The sequence below is a fragment of the Coregonus clupeaformis genome, chromosome 26, assembly GCF_020615455.1.
Source record: "Coregonus clupeaformis isolate EN_2021a chromosome 26, ASM2061545v1, whole genome shotgun sequence".
NCBI classification, from domain to species: domain Eukaryota; kingdom Metazoa; phylum Chordata; class Actinopteri; order Salmoniformes; family Salmonidae; genus Coregonus; species Coregonus clupeaformis.
In genome coordinates, this window is record NC_059217.1 from 8,794,808 (window position 1) to 8,808,840 (window position 14,033).

Genomic DNA, 14,033 nt, shown 5'->3' on the forward strand with positions numbered 1-14,033 from the left:
ACTACTGTTGTCTGTCTACCCCCTCCAGTACTACTGTTGTCTGTCTACCCCCTCCAGTACTACTGTTGTCTGTCTACCCCCTCCAGTACTACTGTTGTCTGTCTACCCCCCTCCAGTACTACTGTTGTCTGTCTACCCCCTCCAGTACTACTGTTGTCTGTCTACCCCCTCCAGTACTACTGTTGTCTGTCTACCCCTCCAGTACTACTGTTGTCTGTCTACCCCCTCCAGTACTACTGTTGTCTGTCTACCCCCTCCAGTACTACTGTTGTCTGTCTACCCCCTCCAGTACTACTGTTGTCTGTCTACCCCCTCCAGTACTACTGTTGTCTGCCTACCCCCTCCAGTACTACTGTTGTCTGTCTACCCCCTCCAATACTACTGTTGTCTGTCTACCCCCTCCAGTACTACTGTCTGTCTACCCCCTCCAGTACTACTGTTGTCTGTCTACCCCCTCCAGTACTACTGTTGTCTGTCTACCCCCTCCAATACTACTGTTGTCTGCCTACCCCCTCCAGTACTACTGTTGTCTGTCTACCCCCTCCAATACTACTGTTGTCTGTCTACCCCCTCCAATACTACTGTTGTCTGTCTACCCCCTCCAATACTACTGTTGTCTGTCTACCCCCTCCAATACTACTGTTGTCTGTCTACCCCCTCCAATACTACTGTTGTCTGTCTACCCCCTCCAATACTACTGTCTGTCTACCCCCTCCAGTTCTACTGTTGTCTGTCTACCCCCTCCAGTACTACTGTTGTCTGTCTACCCCCTCCAGTACTACTGTTGTCTGTCTACCCCCTCCAATACTACTGTTGTCTGTCTACCCCCTCCAGTACTACTGTTGTCTGTCTACCCCCTCCAGTACTACTGTCTGTCTACCCCCTCCAGTACTACTGTTGTCTGTCTACCCCCTCCAGTACTACTGTTGTCTGCCTACCCCCTCCAGTACTACTGTTGTCTGTCTACCCCCTCCAGTACTACTGTTGTCTGCCTACCCCCCAGTACTACTGTTGTCTGTCTACCCCCTCCAATACTACTGTTGTCTGTCTACCCCCTCCAGTACTACTGTTGTCTGTCTACCCCCTCCAGCACTACTGTTGTCTATCTACCCCCTCCAGTGTTTTTGTTCAGTCTGTATTTCTCCCAAGACTCAGGGACAATAACAATTATTTTTTTCCTAAGGAATTCAATCTGTTCTCTCTCTCCTCCTGTGTCTGTCTTCAACATACTGTACAGGCAGGAAGGGAAGCAGGGAAGCCCTCTAGTTAAAATTCAACAAAACAGTTATGACAGGAAACAGAGAAAGCGGGAAGGATTTGTTCTTTATTCTTTTCAATCCCTTTTTCTCTTATACACACGTCCTTGTTTTCATTCTCTTTTTCTGTCGATTTTCACACATTTAGTTCTCTCTCAATGCCTTTCTTTAAAAAATGTAGGCCTGGATCTATTCACATAATTTCTCACTCCCTCCCTTCCTCTATCTGTCCGTTTCTCACACTCGCACGCTCTTTCAACCTGTTTCCTCCACAGCCCTTCTCCCTTCCTCCCAGTCTTCAGCAGTGTCAGCGTAGGGCATCTGTCTGATAACAAAGCGGTCCAGGCAGCCATGATTTAGACAGCGTGGGTTGTTGCTGGGTGATTGGATCTCTGTTTGTGTCTCTCTCTCTCTCTCTCTCTCTCTCTCTCTCTCTCTCTCTCTCTCTCTCTCTCTCTCTCTCTCTCTCTCTCTCTCTCTCTCTCTCTCTCTCTCTCTCTCTCTCTCTCTCTCTCTCTCTCTCTCTCTCTCTCTTCTCTCTCTCTCTCTCTCTCTCTCTCTCTCTCTCTCTCTCTCTCTCTCTCTCTCTCTCTCTCTCTCTCTCTCTCTCTCTCTCTCTCTCAGCTTTGGCGCTTGCAATACTTGGTTCGATTCCCGGGACCACCCATACGTAAAATGTATGCATGCACACATGACTGTAAGTCGCTTTGGATAAAACGTCTGCTAAATGACATATATTATAATATTCTCGCTCTCTCTCTGTCTCCCCACCCTCTCCCCCCTCTGTTTCTATCTGTCTAGGCGGGAGACTAAACAGCCTCTGCTGTCACTAATTGCAAAAGCCAGAAGTCCGAGTCATGGCCAGCAGACACACATATCACTGGAGGAGGGCAGTAAAGCCTGGGGAGAGGGTCTGTGGCATGTAGAATGTAGCTCAGCTCATTATCATATCAAGATGACTGTGTAACCTGAGGGATACTGTTCACATCCCTGAAGGGGCATCATGCTACAGTAGGTTCAAGCCCCTGGCTAAAGCAGCTAACCTTGCCTCAGTAAATAACGAGCTCAACAGATGGGCCATCTTTTCAGCCATACTCTACATTATTGTCAACAGTACATTGCTAATCAGGCATTCTAGACCTCTGTCTCCTGGCATGGGTTAGGACAAGGAAGCTCCTCTCTCTCTCTCTCGTGTGTGTTTGTGTGTGTTTTTGTGTTTGTGTGTGTGTGTTGCCCATGTGGGCAATTTGTTGAGCCTGACAGGAAGTAACTGAGGGTCACGACCCTGGAAACATTTCCCAGGAATCTCTAGTTACATAACCAATCAGGAATATGTATAATGGATAGAGGAAGCAGTGATGTCGAGAGGGTTAAATTTGGTTTCTGCTATTTATGATGCAATCTAATTTTATAATACAGCTCGCTGCTCACATCTGTCATCGTAGGATTCGTTTTGTGTAACAGGGCCATATGGTTTACAGGCCAGATCTCACTGCCTTGCTGTAGCACTCTCTTCTATTGTACATTATAAGATTTGCTGACAGAAAAAAGAGCTGCCTTTATCTGCCCAAAGGGAGTCCTAGCTTTGTGTTTGCATAATGTTTTTTCACCAAAAAAACAACAATCTCCAGGACGTAAATCTTTGCAATGCACACAAACAGAAGAAAAGCACCGCTTTTAAACTCTACCACATTGAGAAAGACTCGGGGGATTTGCCTAATTGCTGATAACAATGAAAACAGCTTGGTATGTAAATAAACTGTTCTTTTTAGGAACGTTTGGGTAGTTTAGTAACTAGAAGAATGTAGCCTGTGATTCGTTACTCCTACATAGTTTGTCCGATTGCCTCTCTTGGCTCTCCCTTCACCTCTGGTTTGTAGAGGAGAGAAGAGGAGAGTATCCCTGACTGTTGCTCAGTGCCTGAGGCTATCACGTGGATAAGGTCTGGTCTGCAGACAGTGACTCTAGTGGACGTCTGGTTGCCATATTCCCCAGCACCCCGACTCTCCAACCCATCTAGCCCCTCTCTACTCTGCCTCACCAGCCTCTCCTCCTGCCTCTCTTTGCCTCTCATCCTCCGTCGATTTGTAGTCAGGACCCTGATCCACTCCCTCTCCATGCTTAGAGAGCACGCTAAATATGGCTAGCCGCCGTGGGCAGCACAGCGAAACACAAAGCGCAGGATATTGGAAGAACGGGGGCCGGGCGAGCTGGGAAGATAAAGTTGTCCGCCACGGTCTGTTGTTTATGTGTGATGTCTTCCACAGGGTCACACAGAGAGAAGTGTGAGGCTGAACATGCCCCTCGACGCGAAGAGGCGAGAAGAGGAAAGGAGGAGTGGAAAAAAGAGGGGGGGAAGATGACTCAATCTAAGGAAAAGAGCACAATAGGGAAGGAGAGAGGAAAGGAGCAAAAAGAGGAGAGGAGAAACCAAAAGAGGAAAGGTAGCATAATAAGAGAATCAGAGGGAGGAGAGAAGTTGGACAGCAGCCATCCCCTACGGGCTTGTATAAGTCAGTCACAATCATATTCACTAGGAGTAGTGTGGTTTGGTTTGGTTTGGCTGAGGCTCCCCTAGAGATGATGGTCTGTCAGCTACCATATGTCTGATCTGGGACAGAGCTCAATGGAAGCTGCAGCATATTATGTTGCATTATTATTATTATTAGTCACATTCTAACTGGAGCCTGAAATCATGATGATGATACAAATAATATCTACTATATGCCCTGAGGTAAATGATGGATGGTTCTGCTCTTTAGCTAACACTCTCTAACTCCCCTCAAACCCTTGAATGAGTAGTTGTTCTAAAACTTTTGACCGGTAGTGTATAAAAAATACAAATAAGATGTATTATTAGCTAGCTAGCTACAGCAGGTCGCTATGTGTAGGCTAATGAGCTGCTTGTTAGACATTCTTTAAAACAAAAATTGTCATTTAGCAGACGTTCTTATCCAGAGCAGTTAGTGCATTCATCTTAAGATACCTAGGGGGGACAACCATTTATCACAGGCATAGTAAGTACACTTTTCCTTAATTAAGTAGTTGTCAGCAAAGTCAGGGCTACAGTTGAAGTCGGAAGTTTACGTACACCTTAGCCAAATACATTTAAACTCAGTTTTTCACAATTCCTGACATTTAATCCTAGTAAAAATTCCCTGTCTTAGGTCAGTTAGGATCCCCACTTTATTTTAAGAATGTGAAATGTCAGAATAATAGTGGAGAGAATGATTTATTTAAGCTTTTATTTCTTTCATCACATTCCCAGTGGGTCAGAAGTTTACATACACTCAATTAGTATTTGGTAGCATTGCCTTTAAATTGTTTAACTTGCGTCAAACGTTTCGGGTAGCCTTCCACAAGCTTCCCACAATAAGATGGGTGAATTTTGGCCCATTCCTCCTGACAGAGCTGGTGTAACTGAGTCAGGTTTGTAGCCTCCTTGTTCGCACACGCTTTTTCAGTTCTGCCCACAGATTTTCTATAGGACTGAGGTCAGGGCTTTGTGATGGCCACTCCAATACCTTGACTTTGTTGTCCTTAAGCCATTTTGCCACAACTTTGGAAGTATGCTTGAGGTCATTGTCCATTTGGAAGACCCATTTGCGACCAAGCTTTAACTTCCTGACTGATGTCTTGAGATGTTGCTTCAATATATCCACATAATTTTCCTTCCTCATGATGCCATCTATTTTGTGAAGTGCACAAGTCCCTCCTGCTGCAAAGCACCCACACAGCATGATGCTGCCACCCCGTGCTTCACGGTTGGGATGGTGTTCTTCGGGTTCCAAGCAACCCCCTTTTTCCTCCAAAAATAACGATGATCATTATGGCCAAACAGTTATATTTTTGTTTCATCAGACCAGAGGACATTTCTCCAAAAAGTAAGATCTTTGTCCCCATGTGCAGTTGCAAACCGTAGTCTGGCTTTTTTATGGTGGTTTTGGAGCAGTTGCTTCTTCCTTGCTGAGCGGCCTTTCAGGTTATGTCGATATAGGACTCGTTTTACTGTGGATATAGATACATTTGTACCTGTTTCCTCCAACATCTTCACAAGGTCCTTTGCTGTTGTTCTGGGATTGATTTGCACTTTTTGCACCAAAGTACATTCATCTCTAGGAGACAGAACGCGTCTCCTTCCTGAGCGGTATGACGGCTGCGTGGTCCCATGGTGTTTATACTTTCGTACTATTGTTTGTACAGATGAACGTGGTACCTTCAGGCATTTGAAAATTGCTCCCAAGGATGAACCAGACTTGTGGAGGTCTACAATTTTCTTTCTGAGGTCTTGGCTGATTTCTTTTGATTTTCCCGTGATGTCAAGCAAAGAGGCACTGAGTTTGAAGGTAGGCCTTGAAATAAATCCACAGGTACACCTCCAGTTGACTCAAATGTTGTCAATTAGCCTATCATAAGCTTCTAAAGCCATGATGTCATTTTCTGGAGTTTTCCAAGCTGTTTAAAGGCACAGCCAACTTAGTGCATGTAAACTTCTGACCCACTGGAATTTTGATACAGTGAATTATAAGTGAAATAATCACAAAGTAGATGTCCTAACCGACTTACCAAAACTATAGTTCCTCTTGCTGCTCCGTAGCCAAGTACCATGGTCTTGCAGTGAATGCGAGCTTCAACTGGAAGCCAGTGGTGTGTGTGGAGGAACGGGGTGACATGGAAAGGTTAAAAACCAGACGGGCTGCAGCGTTCTGGATAAGTTTGACGGCACAAGGGGGGAGCACAGCCAACAGCGAGTTGAAGTAGTCCAGACGGGAGATGGCAAGTGCCTGGATTAGGACCTGTGCTGCTTCCTGTGTGAGATAAAGTCGTACTCTACAGATGTTGTAGAGCATGAATGAGTCACACATTTGATGTTTGCAGAGAACGACAGGGTGTTGTCCTGGGTCACGCCAAGGTTCTTTGCCTCTTGGAGGGCGACATTGTGGAGTTGTCAACCGTGATGGAGAGGTCTTAGAAAAGACAGGCCTTCCCTGGGAGGAAGAGCAGCTCCATCTTGTCGAGGTTGAGCTTGAGGTGGTGGGCCAACATCCAAGCTGAGATATCTGCCAGGCACGCAGAGATGCATGTCATCACCTGGGTGTGAGAAGGGGGAAAGGAGAAAAGTAGTTTAGTGTCATCCGCATAGCAATGATAGGAGGGACCATGTGAGGATATGATGGAGCCGAGTGACTTTGTGTATAGAGAGAAGAGGAGAGGGCCTAGAACCGATCCCTGGGGGACATCAGTAGTGAGAGTACATGGTGCAGACACAGATCCACTCCACATCACCTGGTAGGAGAGGCCTGCCAGGTAGGATGCAATCAAAGAGTGTGAAGAGCCTGAGACACTCAGCCTTGAGAGGGTGGAAAAGAGGATCTGATGGTTCATGGTGTTGAAGGCAGCGGATAGATCTAGGAGGGTGAGAGGAGAGAGAGTCAGCATTGGCAGTGCGGATAGCCTCCGTGACACAGAGAAAAGCAGTCTCGCTTGAGTGACCCATCTTGAAGCCTGACTGGTTAGGGTCAAGAAGTTCGTTCTGAGAGAGATAGCGAGAGAGTTGATCACAGACAGCACAGGTGTTTTGGAAAGAAAAGAAAGAATGGATACAGGTCTATAGTTTTTGACATCAGATGAGTGTTTGTATCTTGAGGAGGGGAGTGACTCGGGCCCTTTTTGAAGTCAGAGGGGAGGCAGCAAGTGGTCAGGGATTAGTTGATGAGGGAAGTGAGGAATGGGAGAAAATCTCCAGAGACGGTTTGGAGAAAAAAGGAGGGGATGGGGTCAAGCAGGCAGGTTGTCGGGCGGCCAGACTTCACTAGTCACAGGATTTCATCTGGAGAGAGAGGGGAGAAAGAGGTCAAGGGTAGGGTAGTTCTGTGTGAGTAAGACCAGTGGACTCAATAGGCTGAGTGAATGAGGAGCGGATGTCATCAACCTTCTTTTCAAAGTGGTTGACAAAGTTGTCCGCAGAAAAGGAGGGGGTGGAGGATTAAGGAGGGAGGAGAAGGTGGAAAAGTGTTTCCTAGGGTTAGAGGCAGAATCTTGAAATTTAGAGTGATAGAAAGTTGCTTTAGCAGCAGATACAGAGGAAGAGAAGGTAGAGAGGAGGGAGTGAAAGGGTGATGGGTCTTCCGGAAGTTTAGTTTTCCTCCATTTTCGCTCAGCTGCTCGCAGCCCTGTTCTGTAAGCTTGCAATGAGTCACTCAGCCTTGGAGCAGGAGGGAAGGGCCGAGCCGGCCGGGAGGAAAGGGGACAATGCGAGTCATAGGAATGCGGAAAGGGGGTAGAGTAGGGTTGAAGATGCACAGAATCAGGGGGGAGAAGGATTTAGCAGAAAAGAGAGCTGATAGGATAGAAGAGGAGAGAGTAGTGGGAGAGAGAGAGTGCGAAGATTCCGATGGCACATGACAATCTGGGTAGGGGCTGAGTGGCTAGGGTTAGAGGAAAGGGAGACAGAAAAAGAAACAAAGTAGTGATCAGAGACCTGTAGGGGGGTTGCAGTGAGATTAGTAGGCAAACAGCCTCTAGTAAAGATGAGGTCAAGCATATTGCCTGCCTTGTCAGTTGGAGGGGATTGGGAAAGGGTGAGGTCAAAAGAGGCAAGGAGAGGAAAGAGAGTTGGAAAGAAATGAATCTAAGGCAGACGTCGGGAGGTTGAAGTCGCCAAGTACGAAGAGTGGTGAGCCATTGTCAGGTAATGAGCTTATCAAGGTGTCAAGCTCAATGAGGATCTTTCCAATGGCACCTGATGGGCGATAGATGACAACAATGTTAAGCTTGAGTGGACAAGTGACAGTGACAGCATGGAATTCAAATGAGCAGATGGACAGATGAGAGTGGGAGAAAATAGAAAATCTCTAGTTAGGAGAAATGAGTAGCTCTGTGCCACCACCGTGACGACCAGATGCTCTTAGACTATGAGAGAAAATGTAGTCAGATGAAGAAAGAGTAGCTGGAGTAGCAGTGTTCTCTGGGGGGATTCATGTCTCCGTCAGGGCCAAAAAGTAAAGGGACTGAAGGGCAGCATAGGCTGAGATGAACTCATCGTTCTTGAACACAAGCTGGCTATATACACTCAGAAAAGAGGTGAAACCACTCCCCTTTCAATACATCCACTGATTATCAAAGCAAGTCACAACAGATAAAGACAAAAACTATACTCATCACTCCTGGAGATATCAGGAGTCTTCTAGCTATAGAATGAAGCTAGCAAACCAACTGTACATACTATAGCTAAGTGAAATATCTTCAGCTAGTTAACTTCATATTAGCTTGTTATCTTGATGTAGGCCTATTTTCCATTGTAAATTAAAAACTCATGCTCCAAATGCATTTGTAGATAACAGCAATGGAAGATGGGGTGAAAGGATTTTCTGCTCCAGCTGTCAGAAAAGGGAGTAGGTGTACTAGTTAGATGGGGCAGGTTGTGGGATGACATTATGAAAATATTCTCCAGTTTTAGTCCCTAGAGAGGAAAACTATGAAGACAGACAGAGAGATAATAGTCAGGGCTGTCTAATTGTAATAAAATGAAGCCTGTTTCTTTGTGATGTCTGTCCTCAGACATGGAGAGCTGTGAAAGCCTGTCTGCAGATGTCCCAGTGAATGTCCCAAGAGACTGCTGGCACAAACTTGTTTGCCATGGGTTGTATGTTTACTTACACTACATGGCCAAAAGTATGTGGACAGACCTTCAAATTTGTGGATTTGTCTATTTCAGCCACACCCGTTGCTGACATGTGTATAAAATCGAGCACACAGCCATGCAATCTCTAGGATGCCACCTTTCCAACAAGTCAGTTCGTCAAATTTCTGCTCTGCTAGAGCTTCCCCGGGCAACTGTAAGTGCTGTTATTGTGAAGTGGAAACGTCTAGGAGCAACAACGACTCAGCCGTGAAGTGGTAGGCCACACAAGCTCACAGAACGGGACCGCGAGTGCTGAAGTGTGTAGTGCGTAAAAATCGTCTGTTCTCAGTTATAACACTCACTACCGAGTTCCAAAAGCAACATCAGCACAAGAAGTATTCGTCGGGAGCTTCATGAAATGGGTTTCCATGGCCGAGCAACCGCACACAAGCTTAAGATCACCATGCGCAATGCCAAGCGTCGTCTGGAGTGGTGTAAAGTTCGCTGCCATTGGACTCCGGAGCAGTGGAAACGCGTTCTCTGGAGTGATGAATCACGCTTCACCATCTAGCAGTCCGACGGACGGATCTGGGTTTGGCGGATGCCAGGAGAACGACACCTGCCCCAATGCATAGTGCCAACTGTAAAGTTTGGTGGGGGAGGAATAATGGTCTGTGGCTGTATTTCATGGTTCGGGCTAGGCCCCTTTGTTCCAGTGAAAGGAAATCTTAACGCTACAGCACACAATGACATTCTAGACGATTCTGTGCTTCCAACTTTGTGGCAACAGTTTGGGGAATGCCCTTTCCTGTTTCATCATGCACAAAGCGAGGTCCATACAGAAATGGTTTGTTGAGATTGATGTGGAAGAACTTGACTGGCCTGCACAGAACCTTAACCCCATCGAACACCTTTGGGATTAATTGGAACTCCGACTGCGAGCCAGGCCTAATCGCCCAACATCAGTGCCCGACCACACTAATGCTCTTGTGGCTGAATGGAAGCAAGTCCCTGCAGCAATGTTCCAACATCTAGTGGATAGCCTTCCCAGAATAGTGGAGGCTGTTATAGCAGCAAAGGGGGGACCAACTCCGTATTAATGCCCATGATTTTGGAATGAGATGTTCGACGAGTACATACTTTTGGCCGTGTAGTGTATGTTAGCAAATGTTGTATACAACAATACAGTGAAGTCACACAATGTAGGCTACACATTTATTACAACCTTAGCAGACCAAATCCTTCTCCTGGAGGTATGCTGGGTGTGCAGGGTTCTTTTCCAGCCCAGCATTAACACACCTGATTCAACTTATCAAACCTAACGAGTTGATAATAATGTGTATTATTGCTGGGCTTGTCTGCTCACCCAGTAGATCAGGGAGTGGAGGAGGTTGGCCACCTCTGGTATGGACTTTTTTGTTCACTCGAAATTATGCTTTAGTAATGATAGCCTACTTACTAAGATGTCTAACATTTACAAACAAGTTAGATTATTTGTACATTTTGAAATTATATTTTGATTCATTCAATGTTGATTCATTGAAGTGAAGTGTTTCAACTTGTTTTAATTGTTAACTTAAACACATTATTCAGATGAACTAGTGTCAATGTTCATTCATCACAGATCACAATTCTGCAATAAAAAGGTGTGAAGCGGATCTGTCTCTAATTTGTCTGTTTCTGTGTTGCTTTCTCAAATGAACAGTACCTTTTTGTCCAGTTGTAAGCTCTCCAATCGGTTTTATTTGATTGTCACTATGTTTCAGGATATCAGCCATGTGAATCCATTTTGCAGCTTATCATAATGGCATGCATCACCAATGATGTCATAACTGGCCTAATGGGCATGTGCAATCAATGTGCCCCTTATCATTGTACATATGAAGCAGAGAATAGCTAAACTCACACATCATTTGCATGTTGATGAGGTAGATATATGTTCTCAATATAAAATTTTACCAGTAGATAATGTACAGTGGGGAGAACAAGTATTTGATACACTGCCGATTTTGCAGATTTTCCTACTTACAAAGCATGTAGAGGTCTGTCATTTTTATCATAGGTACACTTCAACTGTGAGAGACGGAATCTAAAACAAAAATCCAGAAAATCACATTGTATGATTTTTAAGTAATTAATTTGCATTTTATTGCATGACATAAGTATTTGATACATCAGAAAAGCAGAACTTAATATTTGGTACAGAAACCTTTGTTTGCAATTACAGAGATCATACGTTTCCTGTAGGTCTTGACCAGGTTGGCACACACTGCAGCAGAGATTTTGGCCCACTCCTCCATACAGACATTCTCCAGATCCTTCAGGTTTCGGGGCTGTCGCTGGGCAATATGGACATTCAGCTCCCTCCAAAGATTTTCTATTGGGTTCAGGTCTGGAGACTGGCTAGGCCACTCCAGGATCTTACGGAGCCACTCCTTAGTTGCCCTGGCTGTGTGTTTCGGGTCGTTGTCATGCTGGAAGACCCAGCCACGACCCATCTTCAATGCTCTTACTGAGGGAAGGAGGTTGTTGGCCAAGATCTCGCGATACATGGCCCCATCCATCCTCCCCTCAATACGGTGCAGTCATCCTGTCCCCTTTGCAGAAAATCATCCCCAAAGAATGATGTTTCCACCTCCATGCTTCACGGTTGGGATGGTGTTCTTGGGGTTGTACTCATCCTTCTTCTTCCTCCAAACACGGCGAGTGGAGTTTATACCAAAAAGCTCTATTTTTGTCTCATCAGACCACATGACCTTCTCCCATTCCTCCTCTGGATCATCCAGATGGTCATTGGCAAACTTCAGACGGGCCTGGACATGTGCTGGCTTGAGCAGGGGGACCTTGCGTGCGCTGCAGGATTTTAATCCATGACGGCGTAGTGTGTTACTAAGGGTTTTATTGGAGACTGTGGTCCCAGCTCTCTTCAGGTCATTGACCAGGTCCTGCCGTGTAGTTCTGGGCTGATCCCTCACCTTCCTCATGATCATTGACGCCCCACGAGGTGAGATCTTGAATGGAGCCCCAGACCGAGGGTGATTGACCGTCATCTTGAACTTCTTCCATTTTCTAATAATTGCGCCAACAGTTGTTTCCTTCTCACCAAGCTGCTTGCCTATTGTCCTGTAGCCCAACCCAGCCTTGTGCAGGTCTACAATTTTATCCCTGATGTCCTTACACAGCTCTCTGGTCTTGGCCATTGTGGAGAGGTTGGAGACTGTTTGATTGAGTGTGTGGACAGGTGTCTTTTATACAGGTAACAACTTCTTAAAGAAAAACTAACAGGTCTGTGAGAGCCGGAATTCTTACAAATACTTATGTCATGCAATAAAATGCAAATTAATTACTTAAAAATCATACAATGTGATTTTCTGGAATTTTGTTTTAGATTCCGTCTCTCACAGTTAAAGTGTACCTATGATAAAAAATTACAGACCTCTACATGCTTTGTAAGTAGGAAAACCTGCTAAATCAGCAGTGTATCAAATACAGTGGGGGAAAAAAGTATTTAGTCAGCCACCAATTGTGCAAGTTCTCCCACTTAAAAAGATGAGAGAGGCCTGTAATTTTCATCATAGGTACACGTCAACTATGACAGACAAATTGAGAAAATGTTTTCCAGAAAATCACATTGTAGGATTTTTAATGAATTAATTTGCAAATTATGGTGGAAAATAAGTATTTGGTCACCTACAAACAAGCAAGACCTCTCACAGACCTGTAACTTCTTCTTTAAGAGGCTCCTCTGTCCTCCACTCGTTACCTTAATTAATGGCACCTGTTTGAACTTGTTATCAGTATAAAAGACACCTGTCCACAACCTCAAACAGTCACACTCCAAACTCCACTATGGCCAAGACCAAAGAGCTGTCAAAGGACACCAGAAACAAAATTGTAGACCTGCACCAGGCTGGGAAGACTGCACCTGCAATAGGTAAGCAGCTTGGTTTGAAGAAATCAACTGTGGGAGCAATTATTAGGAAATGGAAGACATACAAGACCACTGATAATCTCCCCTCGATCTGGGGGCTCCACGCAAGATCTCACCCCGTGGGGTCAAAATGATCACAAGAACGGTGAGCAAAAATCCCAGAACCACATGGGGGACCTAGTGAATGACCTGCAGAGAGCTGGGACCAAAGTAACAAAGCCTACCATCAGTAACACACTACGCCGCCAGGGACTCAAATCCTGCAGTGCGAGACGTGTCCCCCTGCTTAAGCCAGTACATGTCCAGGCCCGTCTGAAGTTTGCTAGAGTGCATTTAGATGATCCAGAAGAGGATTTGGAGAATGTCATATGGTCAGATGAAACCAAAATAGAACTTTTTGGTAAAAACTCAACTCGTCGTGTTTGGAGGACAAAGAATGCTGAGTTGCATCCAAAGAACACCATACCTACTGTGAAGCATGGGGGTGGAAACATCATGCTTTGGGGCTGTTTTTCTGCAAAGGGACCAGGACGACTGATCCGTGTAAAGGAAAGAATGAATGGGGCCATGTATCGTGAGATTTTGAGTGAAAACCTCCTTCCATCAGCAAGGGCATTGAAGATGAAACGTGGCTGGGTCTTTCAGCATGACAATGATCCCAAACACACCGCCCGGGCAACGAAGGAGTGGCTTCGTAAGAAGAATTTCAAGGTCCTGGAGTGGCCTAACCAGTCTCCAGATCTCAACCCCATAGAAAATCTTTGGATTGAGTTGAAAGTCCGTGTTGCCCAGCGACAGCCCCAAAACATCACTGCTCTAGAGGAGATCTGCATGGAGGAATGGGCCAAAATACCAGCAACAGTGTGTGAAAACCTTGTGAAGACTTACAGAAAACGTTTGACCTGTGTCATTGCCAACAAAGGGTATATAACCAAGTATTGAGAAACTTTTGTTATTGACCAAATACTTATTTTCCACCATAATTTGCAAATAAATTCATTAAAAATCCTACAATGTGATTTTCTGGATTTTTTTCTCATTTTGTCTGTCATAGTTGACGTGTACCTATGATGAAAATTACAGGCCTCTCTCATCTTTTTAAGTGGGAGAACTTGCACAATTGGTGGCTGACTAAATACTTTTTTCCCCCACTGTATGTATTGGCAGGTGTGTGTGTGTGCACGATGGAAATCGCAATTTATGTATACCTTTTATTCATATT

General features: G+C 45.3%; 1 protein-coding gene across 1 annotated transcript in view; it reads right to left on the minus strand.

The window, feature by feature from the left end:
• The window catches only part of LOC123481941 (KN motif and ankyrin repeat domain-containing protein 4-like), a gene marked incomplete at its 3' end in the record, with an annotated part of 106,175 nt that overhangs the window by 41,251 nt on the left and 50,891 nt on the right, over positions 1-14,033 (minus strand).